Raw genomic sequence first — 27,453 nt, forward strand, 5'->3', positions numbered from 1 at the left:
ACAACCTCAACCACCAGTGCACCCCCGTTCCATTTTCAACCATCCATAAGAAAACATATATTGCATTGCAGTGCAACTGCACATTTATCAGTGTGCCAAGCGTGTAGACGTGAAAGTGAAAAGATCTAGGGGTGAATTGTTTATTTCCTAATTTTCCTCCTTGAACGTCTGTGAGCATAAATTAAAGATTTCTCCAGGCATATTTTTTCATTGACCATGAATATCATAATTTTGCTAAGTGATGCACATATGTGTATGCACGGCAAGTTTTAATAATTTACAATAGAACTAATAAATGCACTTCTCAGCCTGGAAATGTTGAGCCATTTTTTTTCTGACACAAAGGCCATTGGTAGGAAAGAAATAAAAAGTGTATCAATTTCCTGTAAGTTAGCGTTGTATATATCCATTCACCTGGCTCCTGGTGGCAAGTAAGAATCATAAGAACACAAGAAGAGCCCTGCTGGATCAGGCCAATGGCCCACCTAGTCCAGCATCCTGTTCTCACAGTGCCTAACCAGATGCCTATGGGTAGTCCACAAGCAAGATCTGAGCTCAGAGCGCTCTCCTCACTTCCGGTCCCTAGCAACTGGTTCTCGAAAGCATACTTCCTGCAACAATGGAAGCAGAACATAGTCATTGTGGCTAGTAGCCATTGATGGCCTTGTTCTCCATGAATTTGTCTAATCCTGTTTTACAGCCATCCAAGTTGGTGCTCATCACTGCCTCTTCTGGGAGTGAAATTCCATAGTTTATCTATGCACTGTGTGAAGAAGTACTTTCTTTTGTCTGTCCTGAATCTTCCAACATTCAGCTTCATTTCATGGCCTCAAGTTCTATGTTATGAGAAAGTGAGAAAAACTTCTGTCTGTAGTTTGCAGGAAATAAGCAAGGAGAGATCTTATAAATCGTTTTTTAAATTTTGTTTCTGTATTAGGTTGTTGCTGTCCCTCAGATAACTCCAGTGCATGTGGACTAGTAAGTTTGTAGATTTCCTGCAAGGCTACCTTGTGAGATTTGTATTGGAGGCTTCTAGGTTTATTAAAGAATGGAAATGGACTGCCTTCAAGTCGATCCCGACTTATGGCTACCATATTAATAGGGTTTTCATGTAAGCGGTATTCAGAGGGGGTTTACCATTGCCTCCCTCTGAGGCTAGTCTTCCCCAGATGGCTAGGGCCCGCTCAGCTTGCCACAGCTGCACAAGCCAGCCCCTTCCTTGTCCACAACTGCCAGCTGGGGGACAACTGGGCTCCTTGGGACTAGGCAGCTTGCCCATGATTGCACAGTTGGCAGGGCATGTAACCCCTGAGCCACTCACTGTGGGGGTGATCTTCAGCTGGCCCTTGACACCTAGGAGACTCGAGCAGGGATTTCAACTTACAGACCCTGGACTTCAAGCCAGGCTCTCCTCCCCACTATGTTATACCAACTAGGTTTATAGATCAGGCTTATGCTATGCAATCCTGTATATGCATACTCAGAAAAAGTCCCATTGAATTCAAAGGGATGCCCAGGAGACTTAGATTACTGTCTTAATCTCCATGCCACACTAGCTTTTGATTTGTGAAGCTTTTATAGATGGTATTATCTTGCAAGGTTGAGGGGGGATTAGTCCGATTTGGTTCCTTCAAGTTCTTAAGGTTTTGTGATTGAAGTTGGCCCAATTTCAAACAGTTTATTACAGATTGAAATTTAACAATATTAGAGGCGTCAGAGCAAACACCACAAAATTAAATTAACACTGATGTAATGAAAAGAATTGCAGGTATATGAACCTGTATTCAGATCCCAAATTACTGTGACTTGGATCAATCAATTGGCTAATTTAAGTAACTAAAATGAAACAGTTGGCAAATTAGTCAGCTGGATTTGGCATTTTAAAATGCTGTCAGTGGTCCCTAAGATTAATACATCATTTTTGAGCATCTAATTTTTAAAAAGGTTTTTACTCTTGCTCTCCAGACAGCTAAATACTACCTTTTTCAAATTGAGGGAGGTCTGGAGTGGATCTGTAGAAGATCAGCAGCATTTTTACCTCTTGCCTTTACTTCTTAGAAGTAAAGTTTGAATAGAATTGCCCTTTTACCCATAATTAGGGCTGCAATCCAATATACACTTACCTAGGAGTAAGTCCCATTGAACCCAATGGAGCTTACTAAGTGTGTGTTTGTTGAGGGGGAGGTTAGGGGAACTGATGCCAAGTTGTGTAGGCGACCCAGTGACAGCTGCTTTTTTTCCCTTCTAGGTGTTGAACTTTGAACCTTGTACAGATGTTTACATAAAAATAGACACCTGGAAGGAGAAATCAGGATCTCCCCCTCAATCTCCATACATTTTTATTTTATTTATTACTGCATTTACTTCCCACCTTTCCTCCAAGGTGGCATACAAACATGTTTCTGCCCCTCACAATTTTATCCTCACAACAACCCTGTGAGGTAGGTTAGGCTGGGAGACAGTGACTGGCTTAAGGTCATCCAATGAGCTTTGTGACCCAGTGGTGATTTGAACCTTGGTCTCCCAGGTACCAGTCTGATACTCTAACCACTACACCATGTGTATATTTCTACTTGCCATGCATGTTTGCCTGGGCCTAATTTTGGAAAGGGCATAGCTCAGGGGTAGAGCATCTGCTTTGTGTGCAGAAGGTTCCAGATTCAATCCCTGGCATCTTCAGGTAAGGCTGGGAAAGATGCCTTATCTGAAACCCCAGAGAGCTGCTGCCAGTCAGTGTAAATGATCCTGAGCTGGGTTCTTGTCCTCAGTGTAGCATTGCTTGAGTGTCCAGGCTTTCTCAAGGTTTGCCAAACCTTGCTGAGCTTCCAGCCAGGTAACCTGCTCCATTTGAGCCTTGCTGTCTTTTCTTAGGGTGGCTGTGGGGACACACACCTCTTACTTTGCATGCTCAGACAATAGGCAGTTTGTATTGTTCCAAAACTTTGGGAAGCAGAAGGATCTGACTGCTGAGAGAAGGCAATGTAGTTTAATATGCCCTGAATAAGAAACTTGGAAGAGGCTGCTTAGATTGTGATCTAGTGTGAGCAGATTTCAGGTGTGTGGGATCCACCAACTGCAGCGAGTGCAAAACAGGAGCTGGAAGCCAGTTCACCTCCTGCACCCTCCCCTCCACAAGCCATTACTTTTTTAAGTGTCTAGCTCTCGGATGGGGAAGTTATCGCCCTCCAAATGTCACTGGGCTACAGCTCTCATCAGCTGCAGCCAGCATGGCTAATGGTCAGGGATAATGATTGCTGAAATCCCAACATCTGGAGGGCAACATGTTCCCCATTTCTGATCTAGTTCATGGTGCAGTACGGCTTAGATTGGAGTACCTGACATGGAGTCCTCCAGATATTGTTGGACTACAATTTTCTCCACCCCAGCCAGAGAGAGCGAATTAGAGGGGAGGAGGGGGTACAGGCAGCTAATTGTAGACTTTGTCCTTGTGGGCAAATGCAGTTAAATTTTTCACTTTGCCTTCTCTGTTAGAGAGCGCTTTCAGCCCAGGTGTGGGGACACACCTGAAGGCATTTTCTGTTCCCCACAGGGAACCAGGCAGAGAATCATACTGGTGGCAATCTGTATATATGTCCTAGGATGTACTTGTTTTAAAGGTTTAAAATACATACATCATTTGTTATTAGAAGTGGTCAGTGAGAGCTGCAACAAAATGTTGTAGTGTAGAATTATAGAATCGTAGGGTTTGAAGGGGCCTATAAGGCCATCGAGTCCAACCCCTTGCTCAATTCAGGAATCCAAGTTAAAGCATACCCTACTTTAAAGCCTGTATGTGGAGCAGGTGGTTGCAAATAGAATATATGCCCTGCTGAAAAAAAACCATTCAGCTGGGCTGCGAAGCATTCCTAACATTTCCTATAAATTAGCATCTATGCCTGGCTTGCAGTCATCTTCCATCAGTATCTTATTTCGCATGAAATGATTGCTAGCCCTCCTTGTGCTATTAATAGCCTTCTATTCCTGTGAACATGATCTCACTTGTTGCTGGAAAGGTTGGATATTTTTTTTTAAGGGGGGAGAGGAAGGGGGAGTATGTCTTTGCCTTTTATGCCAGAGCCATGAAAGGTCAGTCACATGGATCCCACGGGTTTTCCTCATATTTTTGTGGTGCAGCAGTGACTGACAGCCACATGACCATTTGTTTGCGGATGGCTGACCGGGGCCCAGATTGGCTGTGAGCTGCTGGGACAGAGGGAATGAAAAGGCTCTGTTTGTATAAGTTAATTCCTGGCAGGCTTGAGTCTCCACTGGAGGGTGACTCCGTGAAATGGCAAAGCCAGCCTTCCGTTTCTGGAGAGAGCTTGAAAAGATTAGAGGCTGCATCAGGGTGATGACTGCTTGGGGGTGGGGGTGGGGTGAGATAAATCTTAATCCAATTCTCAAAAGTGAATCACAGGGAAAGAAGAGTGTGTTCTGTGTGGAAGAGAAAGCTCTGAGTCATAATCCTGGATTCTACAGAATGCTGCTGTTTGCTCTGTCCTGTTCCCTGCTGACTAATGCAAGATGAGCAGCATTCACATTCCTCGGAGAATGACTTTCTTACCCCATCTTCACTTCTTTCACTTTTTCTTTTTGCCTTGCTCTTTTTTCCCCCCCTAACTATAACTCAAGTGAGATATTATCCCTATATGAATTTGGCCAGCCTCTTCCCACTGACCCACATTCCGGATTGGTTTTGTTATTCTTGGAGTTGTGGGGAGTCTAGGTTATTAATGCTCCGTGCTAATTGGCAAATGTGGATGAGGCTGGATTAACCCTTATCTTGAATATACATCTTAAGCTTCAAGGAATCCCTCATCCCTCACCCAAACGCATATCTGCATACGCTTTTACTACTGGGCCTCTTTATGGGAGGGGTGAGAAATTTCAGGCCAGGGAGAACATGCGTCCCCCAAGGCCTTGCTGTGTGGCCCACGGAACTCTTCCCCAGGCCACAACCCTCGCTGGCCTTGCTTTGCACCTTGAGAGTTTTTGCCTGGCTGGAATGAGTCCTTGAACTGTGATCATGCCTCTTGCTAGTCTGGATGGAGGACAGAGAGGTGTGTGCATAAACTAGCCTTCTGTACAAAGGTAAAATATTACATTTGTTGCTCCACCCACTTTTGCCTCCAGCCCTGCCCATCACTGATAGGTGGCCCCTGGAAGGATCCCCAGAAGGGAAGGCGGCCCTTGATCTGAAAAAAGCTTTCCCCAACCCTGGTTTAGGGATCTGTCTGCCCTTTAAGTAATAAACTGTCTCATCAGTGGAGCTGTCACATCTGCCATCTGACTGCTCTCTCCATCCCCATGCTGATGCATCAGTTCAGGCCTTTGTATACATGGCAAAATACCACATATTTGTTAGGGTTTTCACTCGCCCCTTGGCAAGCTTTCTGTGTGACAGGCAGACATCCAACGGATGAAGTCTCCCATAACAACATCTCTGGGAGTAAGGATGGGGAAGGTTCTCTCCTTATGTTTGAACAGCCCTGATGCAAATACTTTGGATAAAGGTGCAACAGGGCTGAATTTAAAAATAAAAGTGGGAGACAAAACTCTCCAACAAAAGCGGAGAGTGTGTTAGGTTTTGAAACTGAGCACAGTGAGGAACAATGCAGCCTGTTCTTTCTGTTCACTAGCTAGGGCATCTAATCTCATTAAAGGAACTCTTGAGCGCAGGGTTGATTTTCCTTGGCTGAAGATAGGAATTGTCTTTGGCACAGAATATGGGTGGCCTTGCTCATGCCTTGTCATGGGTGACAAGGATGCAGCTTCCCAAGGCTGTGGATTTTCTTTAAAAGAAAGGTCCACGGCCTTGGACAGCTGCATCCTTGTCACCCCTGACAAGAGTCTCATTTTCTTTAAAAGAAAGAAAAACAGGAAAGGGAATGGGGTGGGGAAGTTGATGTGAAGTAAGTCCGAAAATTTGGAAAAATGGTGTGGCTACTATTATGAGCCTAGGAAGTTGCCCTGTACTGAACCCATCCACTGGAGTCTCTGTGCCAGCCTCCTCACAACCTGGTGCCCTCCATCAGCCCTGGTCATAATGGCTTGTGGTTAGGGATAATGGGAGTTGTAGTCCAACAACATCTGGCGGGCACCAGGTTGGGAAAGGCAGGTGTAATCCAGGTGTAGGGAGCCTCTGGCCCTCCAGATGTTGCTGAACTGCATCTCCATCAACCTTGATCATTGGCCATGCTTGCTGGGGCTGATGGAAATTGTAGTTCAGCAACATCTGGAGGGCCAAAGGTTCCCCACACTTTGCATAGATGATATTGAGCTGGATGGACCGATAAGGCAGCTTCCTGTGTAATTTCTGCAGTCATTTTCTCAGACCTTGAGCTCACGGTCTTTCTTCTACAGTCTCTGTGGTTCAGGAGGATCACAAGTGAAATATTTGTTTAATTCTGGGCATTTTGTTAGGGTTTTTCAAAGCTTTATTACCCTTTGAAAATTAGGGTAGGATCACTGAACACTAAAGTCAGGATCATTCAGACCATGGTATTCCTGATCTCTATGTATGGATGTGAACGTTGGACAGTGAAAAAAGCGGATAAGAGAAAAATCAACGCATTTGAAATGTGGTGTTGGAGGAGAGCTTACCATGAAAAAGACAAATAATGGGGTGCTAGAACAAAGTAAACCAGAACTATCACTAGAAGCTAAAATGATGAAACTGAGGTTATCATACTTTGGACACATGAGAAGACATGATTCCCTAGAAAAGACAATAATGTTGGGAAAAACAGTAGAAAAAGAGGAAGACCAAACAAGAGATGGGTTGATTCCATAAAGGAATCCACAGACCTGAACTTACAAGATCCGAACAGGGTGGTTCATGACAAATGCTCTTGGAGGTTGCTGATTCATAGGGTTGCCATGTCGTAATTGACTTGGAGTCACATAACAACAAACCCGTTAATTAGGGGGTATCCTGGAAATTACAGGCTTCTTAGCTTAATGACTGTCCTGGGAAATCTGGTAGAAAGTATTATTAAAGACAAATTAACCAAGCACATATAAGAACAAGTCCTGCTGAAGCAGAGCCAGCATGGTTTCTGAAAGGGAAGGTCTTGTCTCACTAACTTATTAGAATTCTTTGAGAGTGTCAACAAGCATATAGATAGAGGTGATCCAGTGGGCATAGTATAGTTAGACTTTCAAAAAGTGTTTGACAAGGGACCTTCGCAAAGATTCTCGAGTAAGCTTAGCAGTCATGGAATAAGAAGAGAGGTCCTCTTGTGGATCAGGAATTAGTTAAGTAGCAGGAAGAAAGTAGGAATAAATGGACAGTTCTGTCAATGGAGGGCTGTAGAAAGTGGAGTCCCCCAAGGATTGGTATTGGGACTTGGCCTTTTTAACTTGTTCATAAATGATCTAGAATTAGGGGTGAACAGTGAGGTAGCCAAATTTGCTGATAATACTAAATTGTTCAGGGTTGTTAAACAAAAATGAATTGTGAAGAGCTCCAAAAGGACCTCTCCAAATTGAGTGAATGGGCGGTAAAATGGCAAATGCAGTTCAATATAAACAAGTGTAAAGTTATGCATATTGGAGCAAAAAATCTTAATTTCACATATATGCTCATGGGGTGTGAACTGGTGGTGAATGACCAGGAACGGGACCTTGGGTAGTTCTGTGAAGTTGTCAACCCAGTGTGCAGCAGCTGTGAAAAAGGCAAATTCCATGCTAGGGATCATTTGGAAATCTTTTGACCATAAAACTGCGGATATCATAATGCCATTGTATGAATCTGTGGCGAGGCTGCATTTGATAAACTGTGCACAGTTCTGGTCCCCTCACCTTAAAAAGGATATTGTAGAGTTGGAAAAATTCAGAAAAGGACAACCAGACTGATCAAGGGGTTGCAGCATTTGGGGCATTTTAGTTTAAAGAAAAGGCGAGTAAGAGGTAACATGATAGACGTGTATAAAGTTATACACAACATGGGAAGAGTGAATAGAGAAGTTTGTCTCTCACATAACACTAGTGAACATTCAGTGAAGTTGAACGTTGGAAGATTCAGGACAGATAAAAGTACTTCTTCACATAGCACGTAGTTAAACTGGAATTTGCTCCCACAAGAGGCAGTGATGGCCACCAACTTGGATGACTTTAAAAGAGGATTAGACAAATTCATGTCAGATAAGGCTATCAGTGGCTACTAGCCGTGATGGCTGTGCTCTGCCCCCATAGTCAAAGGCAGTATGCTTCTGAAAACCAGTTACTGCTAGCTACAGGAGTGGGAGAGTGCTCTGAGCTCAGATCTTGCTTGTTGACTACCCATAGGCATCTGGTTAGCCACTGTGAGAACAGGGTGCTAGATTAGATGGGCCACTGGCCTGATCCAGCAGGCTGTTATGTTCTTATGACATCCTTAATTAGGTTCATGCAATTCTTCCTTTCCTGAGTTGGGAAAAGCTATAATTTGTCATTTTTTCTGAACTTCTAAGCTTTGCGCTTGTCTTGCAAACTTTAATTTGTGACCTGTGAGTATGTGTGTGTCCCAATTTGCAGGGCAAATGTACACTGGAAGGGTAAATTACACCTCAACTCAGGAAAGGAAGATAGGAAATTGCCTTGCAGGGTGGGAGTGGGATGCAGGGTTTGGCATTAATATCTGAACCATCCCCGAGTCTTACATTATCCTGATAAAGTAGATGTGAAGGAATATGATGGTTTGATGACTGTGTGGGGTATCTGCAGCTGTGAGGCCTTCCTTATCTCCAACGCTCTGCTGTGTTTGTTTTCCAGTTCCTTCCTCCTCTCTCTGTTCTGTAATAACCCACTCCCAGTTTTCTGCTTGCTTGCCATCTACCTTGGTGTTCTTTCCCTTAGCTTTTGTCCTGGCTAACAGCAGTTCTGGATTACTGGGATCTTCTGCTTTGCCTTGACCTCTGACCTTTTAGATACGAATGTGCGTTGCACCCCTGCGCTAGAAACCCATTCCACCTCCCTCCATTTGTAGAGGTATCGGAGTATCCAGTGACCTGAGACAGCTTTAAGTTCCTTGGGCTGTATCTTTTCATCCTTTAACTTGTGCAAGGCCTTGCACAGCTGTGCCAGTGCAGTTGCAAACATCAAAGGCAGGTGCATCTGAGAATTTGACTGTGCTAGTGAAATGTGTTCATGATGATGCAGTGCACCTGATCTTGTCTGCCTCTTTCTTTTTTTGCCTTTCACAGCAGATCTTTTCAATTAGAGAGGTAACACTTGCTAGTGATTCAGCTGCCCTAGGGGAAGGAGTTGTAATTCTGTGGCAGAGCACATGCTTTGCATGCAGCAAGGCCCAGATGCCATACTTGGCATCACCATTAAAAAAAAAAGCCTCCTTCCAAATCCATCCCTGGTTGATGCTGTCATTTTTCTGCTTGCTTCACACACATCCATGAGTCATCCAGGAAGCGCTTATAGCTCGATGGTAAAGCACTTACGTTGCATTCGTAATGCAACCATAGTGAGATGTTTTCTTGGATTACGGCCAGTCTGGCTCCTGAGACTGCATGATTTGCCTCCTAAAGTACTCTGATACTTCGAAAGAGAGAAGAAGAAGAAGGGAAGGGGGGAGAGTACAGCTAGCAGCCCAGTTAACTTCCAGTTAAAGCAGCCTTTCCCAGCTTGATGCTCTCCAGGTGTTTGGGGCTATGACATGGCAGTGCTGGCTGGGGCTGATCGGAGTTGTAGTCCAAAACATCTGGAGGATACCCGGTTGGCGAAGGCTCTAGTGCTTCCACCACTCCCCACCCCCATGTTGGTATTCCCCACAAGAGGATTAACTCTGTCATGCCAAGTTGTGTCAAAATACCATGTGGTATTCAGGATTGGCAGAAGAAATGGAGGTGGGTAGGAAATGTTGAGGGCTCCATCAGTCCCTCTGAAATACCTAAATGTAAGTTGCTGTAATAGGTTCCCAACTTACTTTATTGTATAACTAATACTGTTTAAATAAAATGGAGCTATAAGTGCCAAGTGCCCACCAATTTTGGAGTAGATTCACTGGGCAATTTGGGTGCATTCTTCCTGGGTCCCATGTTCAATATGTAGCATCTCTAGGTAGGGCTGGGAATGTCCCCTACTTGAAAACCTGGAGAGCTACTGCCAGTCAGTGTTGACAGTCATGAGCTTAATGGGCCAGTGGTTTGACTCCATATAAGTCTACTATGTTCCTTATTTCTGCAAGCAAAGGAGCTACAGATCAAATTGGTTTTTAAAAATAAAAGCTGAACTTTCAACTTTTATTATTACTTATTTATTAAATTTATATCATCATCATCATTAATTACATTTATACCCCTCCTTTCTTTTCATGATAGAAACCCAAGGCAGCTTACATATGGCTCCCAGGCGATCTCCCATCCAGGCACTGACCAGACTGGACCCTGCTTAGCTTCAGCAGGGTGCTGGCCTCATGTGCATTCCAGGAATAAGGCCTGGTATATCCCTGTGTGAGGCTGCGCCCCCCCCCCAAGTCCTCTACAGCTACAATCCTGGTTGGTTCTCTCACTAGGAATATTGGAAGCTGCTTTTTACCAAGTTGGATCATTGGTCTGTCTACCTCGGCCCTGGCTGGCACTGGCTCTCCAAGGTTTAAGACAAGGTTTAAGGTTTTCTCTGGAGATGCCAGGGGTTGAACTCAGGACATGCTGTGAACCAAATACTCCAGCTATGTTACTGGAGTTGAGGAACTTTGAAGTGTCAACCGAGCTGCTGCTGTGTTAATAATAACTTGGTAAACTAGTCTATGGTGGAACCGGGACTTGAACCTAGCTTTTCCACCTGAGCTTTGATTATCCCCTGATAATTGATAACAAGGGCAGGAACAAAAGCAAATGCTTAAAAAAGCTGGATAAGTGTTGTTATTCTGAAGCAACTCTGCATCGGCCTTTTTTGTGTGTGTGGGGGGGTTTGTCTTCACATGCTTGGGTGGTGTCTGGGAGGCGCAACATCAATTGCCATTGAACGAATCATTTAAGTACGTCTGGAGGGGAGGGAGAGAGAACTAAGGCATCATCTTTTGATGCACTGATGCAGCAGCAGCTGTGAGCAGATCAGAAGCACGTGAGGTTGATAACATCCTTTTAAAGAAGGAGGGGTAGCAACAAATTGTGCCTGAACCACAAACTTCCTTATCTTTGAACTTTTCTCAGGCTGCTATATGAATTGTCTTGACAAGCAAGCGTCTTGCTCTGGTTCTTGCAGCAGTAAAACTCACAGTAAAACTGGGCCGCCGTGGGAAATTTCTTGACTGTGGAAGGATCTGAGGTTCGTCTGTAGTAGTTTTAGTGTTTTAATCTGTGAACTGTGGATAGATTCAGGAACTGCTCTGCACGTAAGACTGATTGGGTGCGAAGGAGGACAAAGCTCCTTTTGGAATAAACTGTATAATTTAATGGGGTTTTTGGCTGCATTATGTTGTTGTTATTTCTTCATTCAGGAGTGAAGAAAGCTACTAACTGCCCTAATTCCCTCTTCTGCAGAGCTATTAAAAGGTTAAGTCAGTGGTGGGGAAGATTTGGTCCTACAGCTGTTGTTAGACTCCAACTCCCATCAGCCTCAACCAGCACGGCTAATGGACAGGAGTGAGGGAAGGTGTAGTAACAACATCTGGAGGGCTGCAGGTTTGCCATCCCTATATTAAACATTGCAGGCATTCAAGATGCAGCTAAACAGCCACCTGTCGGGTATGTTTTAACTTGGATTCCTACATTGAATAGGGGGTTGGACTCAATGGCCTTATAGGCCTCTTCCAGCTCTACCATTCTATGATTCTATGAAATGGTAACTGTACTTTCAGTAGCGAGAGCAGGACCAGAAAGTGTGGTGACACCTGTCCTTTGGAATTCCCCACCTCATGAAACCAAGCAGGTGCCTACAATCTTTCTTTCCACTTCCTGTCTGCAACTAGCATCATATTGATGTGAATTGTGTTTACACTTTAAAAAAAAATTACGTTATATTGTTTTTATGTTATGTATCTTTTTTAAATGTCACACTTCAATATTTTAATGGTAAATGGTCTAACAAGTAAATAATAAAATTGGTGATTAGACACGCTAACAAATAAAAATGCCAGGCTGCATTGAAAGGAGCAGAAAATGCTGTGTAGCAACTGTTGCAGATTAACCAGAAAGCTGCAGGCTCCTGTTTTGGGAAGAGCGTATTGTTGGGTAAAGAGTCGGCTTTCTGGGGTACAGCGCATAGACCATTGGGGGGCAGTGGCTAGTGTCGAGTTCAGGTGTGAGGGCTCAAATTCCTGCTCAGATATTGACTAAATAATTGTTGTAGGATGCATAAGTAGTCTATGCTAAAAAAAAAAGCCTCTACGCAAGTTAAAATTTAAAACAAATAAATAGCATGCAAGTATAAAGCATCATGACTAAATTACACAGGTCAGCAACTAACAGACTCCTCTCTGCAAGTGAACTGCGTATATGCGCACGCACGCACGCACGCACGCACGCACGCACGCACGCACACACACACACACACACGTCCCCATCATATTAAGCAATCTCCAGTGAACAGTAGTAACTCACTGGCTGATAGGAAATGCTCAGGTTGTTGAAAATGCTGAAAACCATTAAAGTGCCTAAGACAAAAGAGAGGCCTTTGCCTAGTGTCAAAAATATTGTAGAAGGGGTGCCGTGAGAGCCTCCAAGAGGAGAGCATCCCACAAGCTGGAGGTGGGGCAATGCTGAAAAAGCCCTTCATTAAGTGAGTATATCTCTGCATCAACTATCTTATAAGGTACAGTTGTGAGAATAAGATGAAATTAACTCTCCCTTCTTGAATGGAAAGATAGCTTATAAATAGGAATGAATTAATTACTGGACTACATCTCCCATCATCTCTGACCACTGGCCATGGTGGCTGGGTGTGATGGGAGTTGTAGTCCAGCAATATCTGGAGGGCAACAGGATGGCTACCCCTCAGTGTTGTTTGTGTGTGTGCAGTCTGCTAAATAAAAGATATATAAATTTGAAATATAAAAATACTGAAGGCCTTCCTCTTTCAACAAGCCTTTTAAGTAGAGACCTTATTCCAGTCTGTCTGTGCTGGAATTACTTTTTTTAGATGTTTTTAAAGCTTTTTTAAAGGGGTTTTGTTGTAATATGTTTTAAAGTCTTTTGAAGATGTTTTAGAATGTTTTTAGCAGGGCTGTGGAGTCGGAAGCAATTTTGGATGGGTAGAAATGTACCGACTCCGACTTCAAAATAAAATCAACATTTTAATATTAATATTAATAAATTAATATACACTTGCCATTTATGAAGGAGTCGTCGGTCAGTAGAAAAATAGAGGAGTCGGAGTCGAAGGTTTGACGTACCGACTCCACAGCCCTGGTTTTTAATGTTTTTGTTGGCTGCCCTGGGCCCCTTTTAGGAGGAAGGATATAAATTTAATAAATACATAAAAATACAATATGAAAAAAAATAGTCAGGGCAACATGCCTTTGAATCCCGGTTGCTGGGGATCTCGAGTGGAGAGAGTGCTGCTGCGCTCATTTCCTGCCTGTTGGCTTCCTATTGGGGCATCTGGTTGGCCACTGTGAGAACAGGACACTGGACTAGATGGGCATGTGGCCTGATCCAGCACCCAGGCTGTTCTTACATTCTTACCATTAAAAAAGCCTATTTGTAAAGTGCTGGTTGTGTTTAAAATGGGCAACTCTACCCATGGGTCAGGCTTATTCTTTCTGGCATGAGAGTCCGTAGATAGTGCTATTAGAGACTCAGAGAGCCAGTGTGGTGTAGTGCTTAGAGCAACCTTTCCCATCCAGTGTGCCTCCAGATGCTGTTGGACCACAACTCCCATCTTTCCTGACCATTGGCAATGCTGGCTGAGGCTGATGGGAGTTGTGGTCCAACAACAGCTGGAGGCACACTGGTTGGGAAAAGCTGGCTTAGAGTGTCTGTCTGGGACCTGGGAGACCAGGGTTCGAACCCCCACTCAGCCATGAAGCTCACTGGGTGACCTTGGACCAGTCACTGCCTCTCAGCCTAACCTGCCTCACAGGGTTGTCATGGGGATTAAATGAGAGGGAGAACCATGTTTGTACGCCACCCTGAGCTCCTTGGAATAAAGGTGGAATATAAGTGCAATAAATAAAAATATTATCATCACGTAGTTCTGTAAGTGTGCATGGCACTTTCCAAAAGTGCAAGGGGACGGGTCTCTGTCCTGAGGAACTTGCAGTCAAAAATTTGACACAGGGGAGGCAATACGGGAAGGGAGGTGAAGGCAGAATATGATGGTTACGCATGCTTAAGCTTAGTTCCGATAGAGAAGGGATGGCTAACTTTTTGACCCTCCCAATGTTGCCGGACTACAGCTCCCATCACCTCTTCCTAACCATGGCTGGGGCTGATGGGAGTTGGAGTCCAACAGAGGCTCTGGAAAGGCACAGGTTCCTCATGCTTGCAGTAGTGCACGTGGGCAGGAGGTGTAGCCTTTTGTTCAGCCATCATAGTGCTGCCTTGTTCACACTGCCACGCGTGGGTGTGGTGCTTTCCCAGCTACCCTTCCTAGGCTGCAATCCAGTACATGTCTACTCAGAAGTAAGCTCCATTTTGTCCAGTGGGACTTACTCCCAGGTAAGTGTGTATTGGGTTGCAGCCCTCGTCTTGAAGCGACCTGCATTAGTCCCACAATAGTGGTAGGTGAGGTAACTGGCTCTGGTAGCAGCATCAGGAGGGAGGAACATGGGACAGTGTGGGAGAGCAGAACAGGGTGTGGCAACCTCTCCCAGTGCAGTTATTTTGTTATGTGCCTTCAAGTCAACTATGACGTGTGGCGACCCTATGAATCAGCAATCTTCAACAGCATCTGTCGTGAACCACCCTGTTCAGATCTTTTACAAGGATGCATTATATAAAGCTGTCATGCATTTTACTCATCCAGGAGTGCTCTTGCTACACTTTTATGATCTCCCCATTTAGCCATCATCACAGACTTTGACTGAGTCGCTTTATATCTCTAGCCCCAGCAGGTTTTTTCCTTCAGCCAGACCTCTGTTCCTTACATAAAAGCACATCTCATCTCAGAAGCACATCCTTTGAAGCATCGTTTCATTATTCAAATTAGACTTGCAATACTTGGGGCATGCCTTCACGAGGGAAAGCGTTTTAATTCATGCCTGGCGATGTTAATATGTTTTTAAGGAGAGGGTAGCTTGGAGAGAAGAGTTTGAATTATGGAGCACAATGTGCAGATACAGATGACTGAAAGTGAAGGCAGCTTATGATAAGATATAATCCAGGAATAGCCAATATAGTGCCTCCAGCTGTTGCTGGAATACAACTCCCATCGTCCCCAGCCAGCATGGCCAATGGTAAGGATCTCAGGGATTATGGGAATTTTAGTCCAGCTAAGTCTGGAAACTACCTAGATTTTTTCATTGAAAGATTGTGAATTCTCTGGTCTCTTGCATATCAATAAAAGTCTTGTGAGAGTGATGTTTTTGTCCTCTCCAGCCACTTCTGGGATGAAGCTCAAATGCCACCAAGTTAGAATCTTTAGTTCAACTCTCCCCGAGAGTACAGTGGCAGGTTTAAAAAGCTCAACACATTTTATTGCTGCATGAGCTTGCATGGGCAAGAGATGCACTTAGAATATGGAGCCTGATGGATGCAGCACTTATGATGAAGGGGAGGAAAGCGAAAGAGAGAATTGCAGGCCTGTGAAGTCTGCCTTTATGTGATCTGGAGGGAAAGGCCCTGATAGTCCTTAATTTGTGATTAACAAGGTGATTTGTATTGCTTAACTCTAGGAATGTTTTTAAATAGTTTGCAAATTGAGGCTTATTTTGAATAGAGGGGCAGGATGGTCATGGGTGGGTGAGTGAGACCATTTAACTGACACTTAAGTACTGTAATTCATGGGAGGATGAAGCTATCAATGTTGCCTCAAGCAAGCCGCCTCTGAATACCAATTGTTGGGGAACAGCTGGCAAAGGGCTATGAGGGCTATTGTGCTCATGTTCTGCTTGAAGGCTTCCCAGAGGCATCTAGCTGGCCACTCTGTAGAAACAGGAAGCTGAACTGGATGGTGGTGCGATGAGGGTGGTAGGCCATGTTCTACCTCCACTCTTGGAGGCAGTATGCCTCTGAATACCAATTGCTAGGAATCGCAAGTGGGGAGAGTGCTGCTGAGCCCATACCCGCGGCTGGCCACTCTGGGAAACTGGATGCTGGAGTATATGAGCCTTATGTTCTCAGTACTTACTTTTTTAAACTCTGTTTGGTTGATTAAGGCCAGCAGCTTGGTTACAGGCAGGCTGGCTTGAACAGGACAATCTAGTGCTGACCTTGAGTCGAATTACTTGTCAATTCAGTTGGCTCTGTCTGTATCAGGCCCATAAATTGAGTTTGCTATCATGCACTGGCTCCTTTTCTCCTTTTAATGCAATTAAGCCCTTTAAACAAGTAAAGGACTCCATGACTCAATGGAGTGTTCCACCCTGGGGGAATATTTTGCCTCCCTAGAATCTTGGGGTGGGGACCTTTTGGAGCCTGATGGATGCAGCACTTATGATAGCGAGAGGCTTAAAGGATGCTCATCTTCCTCTTAATCTCTGAGTTTTTCTGGTTGATAGTCCATTAGCCCATTGGAGAGAACACATAAGGAAGACAGTGATGGGTGGCTTTAAGCAGAGGAGCCTAGTCATTTGACAATTAACAGCCAATTTGGCTTGTTTGTGAGAGGTGATGTGAGAAAATAGTTTCTGGGTTCCTTAGAGTTAGCCAGCCTCAGATGAGTGGGTTTTTTTTAAGGACCCTGGAGGGTTAGGATTGGGAAGTCAATTTTTCAGGTTTCAGAAGAGTGGTTTGAAATGCACATCTTTTAAAAATGCCAACAGGACTCACTTTTCGTGTGCAAGCCAGCCCTGTTGACCTCAGTGGAACTTTAATTCCAAATAATCACTGAGATTTGCAGCCAAAGGCTGCATTGAATTACTGCTTCTCTTCCTGTGGCAACATCCGAATTCAATTAGTGTGGGGTTTGCTAAGCGAGCATCGCTTGCAGCAGGTCAGTTTAGTAGATCTCGCCCACTGATTCCCAAACTGTGTGCAGGGGCTCACTCATGTGCTATAAGCGATCCGAAGTATGCATTGAAATATAATTAAGGCATCCTTGGTGGGTTAGGTTTTTCAGGTTTTGTAGTCATTAGTTTGTGGTTTTAATTTTCATGTATATGTTTTTATATTGAATGTACCATGTATTTTATTGTACGTCGCCCAGAGTGGCAGGACAACCTGCCAGATGGGTGTCTAACAAATCCGATAGATAGACAGACAGACAGACAGATAGCATTGAATGTCTTCACTACTACTACTACTACTACTACTACTACTACTACTACTACTACTACTACTACTACTACTACTACAACAACAAAAACAACAACAACAACAACCTGTAGATCCCACTTTTCCTTCAGGGAGCTCAACCTGGCCTACACAGTTCTCTTCCTCCCTATCTGATCCTCACAACAACCTTATGGGGAAGGTAGGCTAAGAGACAGTAACTGGCCCACAAGTCACACAATGAGCTTCATGGCTGAGTAGGGATTTGAACACTGGCCTCCCAGGTCCCAGTCCAACATTAAATGCTACACCACACTGGCTAGAGTGCTGGACTTAGACCCAGGCTGAAATCCCTGCTTAGCTACAAGCAACATTAGGCCAATTACCACCTCTGTGCTTGATCTTCCTCACAGATTTATTGTCAAGATGAAAAGAGGGGGGGGCAAGCATTTATGCCACCCCGATCTCTTCCTTAGAGGAAAGGTGAGGTAGAGGTCAGTAATGGCCTGTATACCTACATACACACCCTACATTTAAAGCACATGACTTTCCCAAAAGGATCCTGAGACCTGAAGTTTATTAAGGGTACTGGGAATTGTAGCTCTGTGAGGCATAAACTGCACTCCTATGTGTTTTAAACCTGCTCTAAATGTATGATGTGTACACAGCTAGAGAGGCGGCAGTGCTGAATCCGCGCAGTATTTATTCCATTCCTGGACTGTGATGCCACCACGAACAAGACAATAAGGGACACTTCACATGCTATACCTTAAAGGTGCAAAAGTGCCCAAGGAGCATAACCATTTCTCAGAATGCACTGAGCAAGAGGAAGGCAGGATGTTAAGAGGTAATATTTGAAAGGGACAGGCTGCATACACAGTGGTGGACAACCTGCTTTTGTATCTAAAACCCCCAAGTCCATTCCCAGATAGGGCTGGTAAAAGCTTCAGTCTGAAGCCCTGGAAAGCTGGTGCCAGCCATAATAGACAGTATTGAGCCAGCTGGACCAGTGGTCTCACATGATAGAGCATTGCTTCCTGTGCAATATTAACTGGGCTACCTTGCAGATGCAAGGAGAATGCACTCCTTTGTCCTGGGAGCTGATTGAGGATAATTTTCTTTAATCTGTTTTAAGTGTCAAGTCAAGCATGTCTCAAATTTCAATCCACCTCCCATGCTGTAAGTACCCAATGTTTTGGAAACCCCTGAGCTATCCGTTTTTGCCCTCATTTGCCCCCTAGTTACACTGTATCTGAAACCCTCCTTCTCCTGCCCCCCTGTAACTGTTCTTAATTGGAAACGGGGAAGAGCCCTGGTTCTGTGGTAGAGCATTTCCTTTGCAAGCAGAAAGTCGTAGGTTCAATCCCTGCATTCCCTGGTTAGGGCTGCGAAAGATTCCCTGTTGGAATCCCTGAAAGCTGCTGCCAGTCAGTGTTGACTTGGAATAAGGCAGCTTTCTCTGTGAGAATCCTGCTTCTAAGGGTTAAAAAAAACACCTTCTGACCCATCAGCCACTTGAACAGTGCCTGGATATCAGGTTCACTGACATGGTTCCTAGGCATTGCAGAAGGCATTTGCTGATTCAAGCTTGGATTAAAATAAACAGGATGGTTGGGTTGCTTTGGTGAGGCTTAGTTCACCCAGTTGCAATGCAAAACCAGCCGGAACAATCTGCCTGTTCTCTCTCAGACTGGAGGGCTGCTGCCCATATAATGCCCAAGTGCATCCGAAATGACAGATTCATTCATGGCGGGGTTTTGCCAGCTGAAAGCAGAGTCTGAGTGCAGCAGAGAAGCCCTGCTCGATCAGGCCAAAAGCCCTTCAAGTCCAGCATTATGTTCTTACAGTAGCAAACCAGATGCTGATGGGAAGCCCACAAGCAGGACCTGTGTGCAACAGAGCTCTTGCCACTTGTGATTCCCAGCAACTGTTATTTAGAGGCATACTACCTCCAACAGTGGAGATAGAACATGGCCATAATGGCTAGTAGCCGTTGATAGCCTTATCCTTGGGATTTTACAAGCTCTGATATCAGGATGGCTCAAATGTTTCTGCCAGCACCATTGCAATATTTTATCCATGGTCTTCTAGCTCCTAGAAATTTTGGAGAAATAAAATCCTGCTCTGACTTTTGTGCTTGTGTTACTCTGTCAAGTGCCTTGTACATAGGTTTAAAGTAGCAGAGTCCTGTGGTACCTTAAAGACTGACAAATTAAGCTTTCCTGCACCTGAGCTCACTTTGTCTGTCAGTGAGGGGAAATATTAGTTGGCAGACATATAAAGGAGGAAATGGTAAGGTGGGAGTTGAATAGCAATGAGATGCAAAAAATAAGTTGATGATAATTGGAGCCTAAACATAGGTACACCTTTTACAGAAGCAGATTGTTGATAACTTAGTTCAACCCTGACGAGATGATTGGATTAACATCTGTTAATCCACTGGTTGGCCACTGTGAGAACAGGATGCTGGACTAGATGGGCCACTGGCCTGATCCAGCCGGCTCTTCTTATGTTCTTATGTAAATCCCTTTGCCTTGGTGTAACCCACAAGTGATGCCATTCAGCTTCTTGATGAATTGTATAATTTAGCTGTTTCATGGTTGTATTATTCCTTTTTGAAACTCTTCTTGGTTCAGAATGGCCACTTTGAGGTCAAGTTGTTCCTCTGGAAGCTTGAACATTGGGGTGTGTCAGGGCCTGCATTGTGGGTTGATGCTGCCGGGCACCTATGGAGCCCCACACTCAGCAGAGCCCCACTTCTGATCCCCCCAACCAATAGGCTGTGCTCCTTCCTCATTGCTCTTGCTTCCCATTTGTATGCTTACTTCAAGCACGCAGGTGGTGACCCAGAGCAAAAGAAGGAGCAGTGGCCTCCCAATGACCTTTCATAGAAACATAGAATTGTAGAGTTGGAAGGGGCCTATAAGGCCATCGAGTCCAACCCCCTGCTCAATGCAGGGATCCAAATCAAAGCACACCCGGCAGGTGGCTCTCCAGCTGCCTCTTGAATGCTTCCAGTGTTGGAGAGCCCACCACCTCCCTAGGTAATTGGATCCATTGCTGTACTGCTCCAACAATTAGGAAGTTTTTCCTGATGTTCAGTCAAAATCTGGCTTCCTGCAACTTGAGCCTATTATTTCTGTCCTGCACCCTGGGATGATCAAGAAGACATCCTGGCCCTCCTCTGTGAGACAACCTTTCAAGCACTTGAAGAGTGTTATCATATATCCCATCAGTCGTTTCTTCCCAAAGCTAACCATGCCCAGTTCTTTCAATCTCATAGGGCTTTGTTTCCAGTCCCCTGATCGTCCTTATTGCCTTCCTCTGAACCTGTTCCTGTTTATCTGCATCCTTTTTAAAGTGTGGTCTCCAGAACTGAACGCAGTGCCCAAAGGGACAGTGCAAGCCAGTGGGCAGTAGTGACAATAGCAAGGAGATAGATCCACCCAGGAAAGTAGCCTGCTAAGGGCTTCTTGCCTCAGTGACCCCCAACATCTGGAGCTGACACTAAAATAGGTTGCCCATAGGAAATTGCCTTGTACCTAGAGTGGAGAACCTTTGGCCCTCCAGATGTTGCTGAATTGCAATTCCCATCAGCCTCATCAACCATGGCCTGTGGCCAGGGATGATGGGAGTTATAGTTAGCAATATCTGGAGAGCCAAAGGTTCCCCTCCCCTGCTTTATACTGAGTCAGCTCGTTGGTCCGTCTAGCTGAGAGCTGTTTACATCAGCCTTCCCTGACTGGGTGCCCTCCAGGAGAGTGTGGTTCTGTTCAGGTCCTGCTTTAGGGCTTCCCATCGATTGACCACTGTCAGAGCACAGTGCTGGACTAGATGGGAGATTGGCCTGATATAGCAGGCTGTTCTGTGGAGAGTAAGGGTATCAATGACTACAAGGCATGATGGCTATGTTCTGCCTCTGCTGTCAGAAGCAATATGCTCCAAAATACCAGTTGCTGGAAATAGGTGAGAAGAGCACTATTGCACTCAGGTCTTGCTTTTGGGCTTCCCATTGGCCACTGTTAGAACAGGATGCTGGACTAGATGGGCCGTTGGCCTGATCCAGCAGGCTCTTCTTATGCTCCACATGTAGTGCTGAATATGGACATTGCCAGCTGTCAATCACTGGTTCTTTGTTTTCGTTTTGTCCGAGAGAAACTTACTGTCCGGGTTCTCTTTATTTAGGAGTGTCCCACACTAGAACTCTGTGGCCAGTCTTATGTCTTGAGGGTGCAAAAGTCATTAATGCACAGCGCATGCCAATGTGTCATGGCAGTGTAGGTGCTGAAAATGCAAGGTTGCAGTTTAAATGCCTCTTGCGAAAGAGTGGGAACTCTCTCACACACAGCTGGTGCATCCTGCTTAATTGCAGAGGATGAACACACGTGCATTGAGTAAAAAAAAAAAGTTGCTTTTGGGAGTGATAACAGCACTTGGGTACCATGAAATAAATCACTTTCCCCTTCCCTCCCTTGGCTTGCTTGAACAAACACAGCAGCCTCAGCCACACTCCTCCTTTTCTTGGATAGCCTCCAAAGATAAACAATATTTACTATGGAATGCTTCTTGTTTGCCACATCCATCCTACACATCATCCCCTATTAGGAAATGACTTGTGTGCATCTGTTTCAACAGAAACAATGAGAGCAGTTTGCATTTATAGGGGTATCTTAGCTAATACTTTCCTGAGTTAATAATAATGGTTTTGAATAATAAAAAAGAGCCCTTGTTAGAGTTGTGTAGGCTCAGGAAAAAACACAAAGTGAAAAAAACCCACACATTTTTTCCTGCTTCTTTTTCCTGTTCCCTGCCCCCCTGGAAAAAATGAGAAAAGAGAGCCCCTCCCTTCCCCCCCGGACCTTTAAATCTCTAGTCCTGGTGGATCAGACAAAGATCCATCTAGCCCATGGTTTTGTTTGCTGTAATGGTCTGCCAGATACCAGTGAAAAATGAACAAAGAAGGTATGGATGCAGCATCTCCCCCCCCCCCCGCTTCTCCCCGCTGTTTGTTGTTTGGAGGTATTCTGCCTCTGAACATGGAGGTTCTGTTTAGCTATGATGGCTAATAGCCACTGATTGAACTATGATGTGGGTTTGTCTAATCCTTAAACCAACAGACCATGCAGGCCAGTGATCACCTCCATTTCTAGGGGCTGTGTGTTCCACAAGTGTAAGTTATGAGTCTTGTGAAGACATGCTTCCTTTTGCTTGGCCTAAACCTAAAAGTTCTTTGTACTTTTGGAAACTACTAAATAAATTCTGTCAACAGCCTCCCCTAGAAGTTGGTCAGCATTACCCTGTTTTACAGGTGGGCTGGGGGCCGAAGGCTGGGCGACAGCTTGGCTTAGGTAAGTTCACCTGGTGTGTGTGGCAGAGACAAGACTGAACCATTCCCCCCCCTTCCTCTCTGAGTTTGACAATGTTGGCACCAGGATCCCCAAGCACATATAGGGCTGTCTCCTGTGCAGCTTAGTTGCGTGGACAATCACGTGAGTTGGGGCATCATTTTCCCCTAATAGCGAACTCAGGTGGTGTGTGCCAACCAAAATAGAACCACAGAGAAACAAAGAGGGAGGTGTTGGCATGCTCAGGGAAATTCTGAGGCTTGCAGGGACCAACACCCATCCCTCTCCCCAAATCCCAGTGTACGTATTCAGCAGCCATGGTGTCATGAGCCCCTTGGAGAACTTGGCAAGACTGGTTCAAGGAGGAGGAGGTCTGGGATCTGGGGAGGGGCCCAGTGGTCTGGGAGTTGTGAATGAAGAGGTCGGGGTGGGGCCTAGTGATCTGTCTGCCGACAGCCTTTCCCCCAAGTTGCCAGCCGTTGGGGATGGAGAAGTTGAGCCATCAGTCTGCCCTAGTGCACCGCCTCCAATGGCCAAACCATCATCGGACTGGATCAGGCCAGTGGCCTATCTAGTCCAGCATCTGGTTCTCATGGTGGCCAACCAGATGGAAAAGAAACAACAGAAATCTGGGGTGGGCGAAAATGGAATAGAGTATTCTGGAGGAATCTGGCTGGCACCCTGAACAGCAGCATTCACCTTAGGACTGAAGGAGCCACTGTGACTTTTTCTTGTTGTTGGTCCTGGTTTTGTTTTTTTAATTACATCAGGGAAACTTTGTCAGCTTTGAAGGTCATGGCAAAGCTTTAATAGCTGTGGGTTTCAAACTGTGGTGATGGGAATTCTGAATTTGTTTAGTTTAAAGATTGGTACTCTCAGATCACATCTGGCCAGGCCATCACTCCACAGGAGTTGAATGTGCAACCCAGAATTCTTTCCACTGTTCAGGGGTTCCTTGGCAGATGAAACAGGGCAAATGGGGGGGGGGAGCAAGCGAGCGAGCTTGAAAATCACATAGGAAAGAGGAAGGGCTCATTTGAGTAAGAAGGATTTTGGTTATTTAGCTAAGGTCTGCTGGTTTATTCACTTGTAGCAGATGGATGTGTGAGCCAGGTGTGTGTGGATCTGGGTTCTCTGCAGGTGTCTTCCCAACCTTTTTCATCAGGCCCAAATTAACCATGACTCGTGGATTGCACAAAAACATCCCTGTGTGATTTTTTTCTCCATGCCCTGGTGTCCAGTTTAAACGAGTCCCTTAGCTGCTGTGCATGATGAAGTATTAGCTTTCCACCAGGGTAACTTTCTGGGCTGAGGATCCCTGGAGTGCTGGTGTTCCAAGTGCAGGCCAAGTGACCTGGTTGAAATGAATTGCTGTGCACATGTAATGCCACATGGTTCCCTACCGTATGCATGCACCGTATTAAATTGGCCCCAAGTTTATTGAGATGTGTGTGTGGGGAACATTGGTACGCTTGCCTTGGATCTAGCCAAAGTAGATGAACAGTGTTGGCTTTAACCCTCCTTCAGAACCTTGGGTTCCTTCTGTCTCTGTCTGCCTCTCCCCCCCCCCCAAAAAAAAATGATGGTGATTTCCAGGGCAGTATAGTAATTTTAACAAGGCCTGACATACATACTGTACAAGTAAGCCCTTTCAACCTTTGCCCTTGAATTAACCTTGGCTTCTGGAAACCAGGATGCTGTAAAGCAATTAATTGCATGGTGGCTGCCTACTGAGCGATCAGATGTTTCCAGCCGCTTAAAGGAAAAGGGGAAAGTTATAATTTTGTCTTGTGAAGCCATTTCCAGTCTACTTGCTTCCCCCCCCTTTTTTTCTTTCCCTTGTATGTCCTGTGTAACAATCTCTCCTTGTTTTGTTTCCTTCTTCAAGGTCTCTGTCTTGATTTCTCGAACAATCCTGTAGACGCAGCCTCTCCAACGTCTTTGAGCGGAGAGAACAAGATATCCAAGGCCGTGGGATTTATTGAGCCACCCAAAGACTCCAGAGAATGCCAGCTGTGGATAAAATACCTTTTGAGGAAGGAGAAACAAAACATTTTGGCAGCTCCTGTACTTTCTCCCCCCCCCAAAATTCTTGATTTATTTATTTATTTATTTGTATTGCCGAAGATGGATTATTCTCCCACTACCACTGGAATATGTTTTTGTGGTCATTTTTTTCTTTTGGTGGATGCAGGGGGGAAAAAACCCAGTCATCTGAACTTGTGACTCCCTCCAACCCCTTTTCCATATGGTTTAGGTGTGTTACCCAGGTATGTATGCAATTACCTTACGTACAGATCAGTTTTGCAAAGATCGGTGGGGGGAACTCCATTTGTCCCACAAATTGTTCTCTGTCACTGGATTCCAGCATGCATGTATCGCTCCTGATGTTTTAACCACTATTAAGGCAGCAGAACATGGGAGAACATCTCTCCCATGTATGTTGTTTTTGCTAGAATGATATGGAGGGCTGAGTTGTCACAGGGCAAGCTTACAACAACACGGGCTTTCCCACCCAGAAGCGATAGGGATGGATTATTCACTCCAGGTGTGTCCTCCTGAGTTCATTCCATTTCTGCATCAGCCTGCAGTTTTTTTTAAAAAAAAGCATGGGAATTTGCATTGTTTTTGCATGCAGTTTTTTTCACAAAATACAAACACCAGTATACCTTTAACCCTAAAATAAGCATATTTTTTATATATTTTTAAGCATAGGACTATATCTCAAAATTCAGAGAAGTGCAAAAAACTGAAGGTGATAATCGTGTTCCGTGTGCTAATCTGAGAAAGTGCAAATCAGGTTGGTTTGCTAAAAAAAAGCACACAAATAAAAGCCTTGTGTGCATCCCTACGGTGATGGTAAGGAGCTTGGGAAGTGGATAAAGGAATGTCGTTGCCAAGGTCAGGCAGGCCATGTGTTGTGCAGTCCTGTGAGTGAGGCCTTGTCTCTAATGGCCACAGGATTCTCAGATTTTAGCTGTACCCAGTAGCCAGTCATTGTTTCTAGTAGCCAGTTTCTAGAGTGGCAAGTGCAGCAGGAAGCACCCCTTTCCCTCCCGCAGTGGGAGCTGGTGGCTCTGTGGCAGTGAACTCTGCTCAGGGTTTGCTAGTGGCAGTGATACTACATTCTGGCACAAGGTGCAACCTGTGCCATTTTGGAGGACATGCATTGTATCTCCTGCTGTTGCCAGGATGTTTTTAAAATGTGGCAGAGGTCATGTGGTGGGACAGGACTGGGGGTATGAGATCTTCTCTCTAATGGCCACATGCATGGGTGGGCTTTCTTTCCATGTTAATCACCTGGAATTATTTATTTATTTATTAAATTTATACCACGACTTATGGCCAAAAGGCCCTCAAGGCGGCTTACAAAAGAAAACGAACACAACAATGCATCAGTAGAACATAATACATCAATAAAATAATACAATTCTCAAAAGTAAATAACAGTTCTCAAAATTAGATAACAAATAACATTATTAAAGCAAATTATTGAGCAAGTGTTACTTTAAATACTTGTATATACATGTCCACAAGGCAAGAGCAAGAATAACGCTGGCAACTGTTTTCTTCGTTATCAGTCAAATTACTCGTCATTTCCACAGTCAGCTGGGTTCTTCCTTTTCAGACATTCAAATTCTTCAGTCCCCCAGGAATAAACAAGATAGGTTATAATGAAGGGAGTGTTGGCTCATGATTAGCTGAGTCATTCCACAAGTTGGGAATGGGTTAAACTGTATGTAATTAGTCAAGGACACATAGCTGCAACTAATCTAAGGTGCTGGCTATAAATTAGAAGCTAAGAGAGCCAGGCTGTGTGGGGGGATAGTAGGAGCATGTAATGTTGGTGAATGTATTTGTAATTGTTAATTGCACGTTGATAAAGATTTCTGTTACTGGCACGAAGCTGGACTGTGTCGGAGTTCTTCATTCCTGTTTGCCGCCTTACTGGAACTGTGTTGGCTGTAAACCTCTGTGTCCTGTGCAGCAAGCTAATTCTGCCTTGCCTGTGCAGACTAGAGCTCAACAAAGGGTTATGGGCCCAGTCATTGCAGCTGGCACAACGATCCTGTGAGGTTGTGCAACAGGCAGATATTTAAAACATGCAACAGAACTGGACAACCGAGAAGGGTGAGAAGAATGGCAGCGTTTGGAAGCGCGTCTTATCCCTTGGAAAGGCTGGGAAGCACCAACTACTCCTACTGGAAGGTAAAGACTGAAATGCTGCTGGTGAAGGAGGGTGTCTGGCACACTGTTGCAGAAGACCCCCCAGCAGCCCCACCGGCAGAGTGGATAAGAGCAGCAGAGAAAGCTAAAGCTCTGCTTATCCTAGCTCTGGAGAATGAACAGTTAATACATGTCAGTGGCTTAAACACAGCAAAGGAAGTTTGGAATGTTTTACGTGCTGTATATGTGAGAAAAACTGCAGGCTCTAAAGTTTTACTTGCTAAAAGACTGTACCAGACCCGATACAAAGAGGGAGAGTCCATGCAGAGGCATTTACAGAACTTACAACATTTGTTTGCTGACCTGCAAGAAATGGACATGCAGCATACACAGGAACAGGTGGCATATATTACGCTGTCTACTCTAAATGATTCCTGGGAAGGAGTGATAAGTGCGTTAGAAAGTCTTCCGGACGTGGACCTCAGCATGACGTACATCACAAACAAACTACTTCAAGAAGCAGAACGCCGACAAGAGAAAAGTAAACAGAGCAACAAAGAAAACCCGGAGCGGAATGCGCAAGGACCGAAGGCGTATGGAGTGAAACGTTGCTACAGATGCGGCTCCACAACTCA

General features: G+C 44.8%; 1 long non-coding RNA gene across 6 annotated transcripts in view; it reads left to right on the forward strand.

Annotated features, from left to right (window-relative positions):
* Positions 1-11,035: 11,035 nt before the first annotated feature.
* The window catches only part of LOC133375157 (uncharacterized), a 104,266-nt gene continuing 87,848 nt past the window's right edge, over positions 11,036-27,453 (forward strand). Inside the window, exons 1-2 of one of the 6 annotated variants that reach the window (XR_009760082.1) lie at positions 11,036-11,262; positions 24,540-24,921. This is a non-coding gene — a long non-coding RNA (uncharacterized LOC133375157). The remainder of the gene's footprint in view (positions 11,263-24,539; positions 24,922-27,453) is intronic. The other 5 variants (XR_009760080.1, XR_009760083.1, XR_009760081.1 and 2 more) reach the window with 5 other exon arrangements.

The sequence above is a fragment of the Rhineura floridana genome, chromosome 1 (genome assembly GCF_030035675.1).
Source record: "Rhineura floridana isolate rRhiFlo1 chromosome 1, rRhiFlo1.hap2, whole genome shotgun sequence".
NCBI lineage: Eukaryota > Metazoa > Chordata > Lepidosauria > Squamata > Rhineuridae > Rhineura > Rhineura floridana.